This window comes from Canis lupus, chromosome X (genome assembly GCF_011100685.1).
Source record: "Canis lupus familiaris isolate Mischka breed German Shepherd chromosome X, alternate assembly UU_Cfam_GSD_1.0, whole genome shotgun sequence".
Lineage (NCBI taxonomy): Eukaryota > Metazoa > Chordata > Mammalia > Carnivora > Canidae > Canis > Canis lupus.
The window spans coordinates 32,062,058-32,065,919 of NC_049260.1; positions in this window are offsets into that span (position 1 = coordinate 32,062,058).

The following is a 3,862-nucleotide window of genomic DNA, read 5'->3' on the forward strand; positions in this document are numbered from 1 at the left end:
GGGGGCGGGGCGGGGCCGGGGTGGGGCTGGGGGCTGGGGGCGGGGGCAGGGCGGGGCTTGAGCGGGGCAGAGCAGGAGCGCTATTCTGTGTTCCAAGGAGCTGGGTGACACAGTGCGACTCTGCTGAGCGTGTGGCCTATATAATATTTCTAAATGTTGCTCATGAATATAACTCAGCCATTCTGAGTTAATCACATGCATGGTTTCTTTGAACAATGCACTTGAATATTATCCTAATGGGATTGTTCATTAAATACAGTGCTTTTGTGGTATCATTGGAATATTTAATATCACAAAGTTTTACTTGGATAGCAGCTATCCTCAGTGACTCAACATCCATAATAATGATACTTCTGATAGCCTCCTCACTCAGTTCCTAGACCTTATTGTTTCAGGGACTTCCACATCTCTCCTATTTATGATCACATTCTGTCTTTTCTGACAGCAGAGCTATACCTCCAACTTCTCAGCAAACCTTTCCACCTCTTAATCTTCCACTCTTTTTGCACTTGTTCTTCACTCCCTTTATTCTCTTTCATTTCTTAATCTTTCAGCACAATCCTAGTAACACATTCCTTTTGTCCTGTCTGGCCACCAATATGGACAGCTTCAGGGATCTCTTCACTGACATCCTAGATTTGCTCGTCCCCTCTCATCTGGCTCTCCCTTCCTCCTGGGTAAATGCAGATTTCTCTTTTCTCTTGCAGAAAACAAAAGTTTTAGGTGCATTTTTAGAGAAAGCACTGCTAACCATTTGGATGGATATATTCCTCCTTCAGGCCTCATCTGTACTTTCACTGCCACTCAGGAAGTCTTTTATTTTTTTAATCTTTCAATTATGTTCTACAGATTATACTACTGATTTCAAATTGCCTTTTATTCATTCATTCAACAAATATTTATTGATTACCTAATATTGCCCAAGTACTGGTCTGTGATTTGGGCATACATTAGTAACAAAGAAGTGTCTGTTCGACTGGGATCTACATTCTATTAGAGAAGCAGAACAAACTAAACAACCATCTTTCCCCCCTCCCCTTATTGTCCCAAGCACATACATACAAGATAATACACGTGTATATGTAAATTTTTTAAAAACTATATATTATTAGAATTCAAAGATCCTATAGTAGAAAACATAAGACCAATTTAGGTATCTATAACTATTGTGTTTGTACATTAATACAACAACCATTTAGATACTCCAAATATATCAGATATTCTGATTCTGGAGATACACAGAAGAATCAAACATGGTCTCTGTTTTCAAGATACAACATAGAGTGATGGAATATTCTGACTGCTCTCAGATAAAGTTAGGGTAAAATGACTATTTTCACAGAAAGGTTTAATCTCATGGCTCTAGTTGACGTACCTTTTTTGGGGTCTTTTTATTACTCTTTGGAAGCTTATGCTATTTTATAATCAGTTTTTATGAAGAAAGCAAAGGATCAACTATCCAATATCACAATGTAAACTTCTCTAAGCAGTTTTAGAGGTATATAATTGTTGATTCTGTAAATAAATAGAATAATAACGTCTACTTGATAAGTTGATTTTAATGATAAAATCGCACACTAGAGATGGAAAAGAACTACATGATCAGTTCTCAACGACATAAAATTTTATTCTATATTTGCTTAACCCAAGTGCTTTGTCTTTCTTTTTAAGATTGATTTACTTATTTTTAGAGAGAGAGAGCAGGAGTGGGTGGGGCAGAGGGAGAAGGACAGACAATCCCAAGCAGACTCCATGCTGAGTGTGAGCCCACAGCAGGGCTGGATCTCATGACTCTGAGATCATGACCTGAGCTAAAACCAAGAGTCCGAGGCTTAACCCACTGCACCACCCAAGCGCCTGTACAAGTGCTTTATCTTAATATAATTGTAGACTTTCAAAATTTCCTTGGGAGATTCCATTGTAGACTTCATTGTAAGAATCTGTTTAAGTAAAAGGGGTCTTGATTTTATAGAATGTTTTCTCATTATATTCCCAAGATTATTTAATAATTAATTTATCCCTATAATTTAACTCTATGAATATTTAAAATAATAATGGTTTTATCTGTGCATGCTATAAGGGGTGCAAATGGTGTTTCTCAGGTATTTCATCCTTCATAATTACCTCCTAGGGAAGTAGGTAACAGTAAAATATATTTTAAAACTAAGAAAAACCTAAGACATAAAACCCAACTCTTCTAAGAGAAAATCAACAAAGAAGCATGGATTGGGACCTCAAATTTCCACAAAGGAAATATATGTCCAATTTTTCTTTAGTAAGTGTTATAAAACTAAATATAAACATAGAATAGGAAAAATACAGAGCAGATTATGTTTTTTAAAAATATGGTTATAGGGCCATAAGATGACATGTTTGTGGTCAATATTTGTGTTAAGGTTCTCCAGGACAACAGAACCAATAAAATATAAGAAATTGGCTGGTATGGAACTATTGAATCAGTGTATTGTACACCTGAAACTAATATTACAGTATGTTAACTGGAATTTTAAAACCTAATAAATAAATAAATAAATAAATTCTAGATTGAAAAAAGTAAGTTGTTACATGCAATCACAGAGGCTGACAAGTCCCAAGATCTACAGTCAATACAGTGGGGACCCAGGAGAAATGATGGACAGCAATGTTAAGAACCAGGAGGAACTGATTTTCAGTTTAAGTTTGAAGGCAAGAAAATACTAATGTCCCAGATCAAAGGAAGTCAGGCAGGAGGAGTTCTCTCTTACTCAAGGAGAGAGGTCAGCCTTTTGTTCTTTTTAGGCCTTCAGCTGATTGGATAAGTCTCACTCACATTAAGGAGGGCAATCTACCATTCAAATTTTTTAAGGCAAGGTGTTTTTCAAATTTTACTGAGATATATTGGCATATAACATTGTATTAGTCCAAGATGCACAACATAATGATTTAATATATGTATTGCTAAAAGAGTACCACAATAAGTTTAGTTAATATTAATTACCTAACATAATTACAAATTTTTTTCTCTTATGATGAGAACTTTTAAGATTTACTCTCTTAATAACTTTCAGATATCCAGTACAGTATTGTTAACAATAGTCTCAATGCTGTAAATTACATTCCCAATGCTTATTTATCTTATAACTGCACATTTTTATCTTTTGACCACCCATTTCCTCTACTCCCCACACCCTATTATGTCCACCACCAATACGTTCTATGTATCTGTGAGTTTGGTTTTTTGGATTCCACTTATAAGAGAAATTACATAGTATTTGTCTCTCTCTGACTTACCTCATTCACCATAATGCCCTCAAAGTCCATCCATGTTGTTACAATTGGCAGGATTCCCCCTTTTATGGCTGAATAATACTCCATTGTATATATGTTATAATTTCTTTATTCAACCATCAACAGATATGTAGGTTGTTTCCAATACTTTGGCTATTGCAACAATGCTGTGATACCTGAGGGTGCATATATATTTTTGGGATAGTGATTCCATTATCTTTGGATATATACCCAAAAGTAAAATACTGGATGTAATTCTATTTATATGAATAGTAGTTTACATTGTATTTAGTAGTGCATAGTAGTATTTATATGAGTATATGGTAGTTCTATTTATAATGTTTTTTTTTTTAAGATTTTACTTATTTATTCATGAGAGACACACAAAGAGAGGCAGAGACACAGGCAGAGGGAGAAGCAGGCTCCCTGCGGGGATCCTGATGTGGGACTCGATCCTGGGACCCCCAGGATCACGACCTGAGCCCAAGGCAGATGCTCAACCACTGAGCCACCCAGGTGCCCTTATTTATAATGTTTTGAGGAATTTCCATACTATTTTCCGTAGAAGAATCTTCATACTATTTTCCATAGTGGC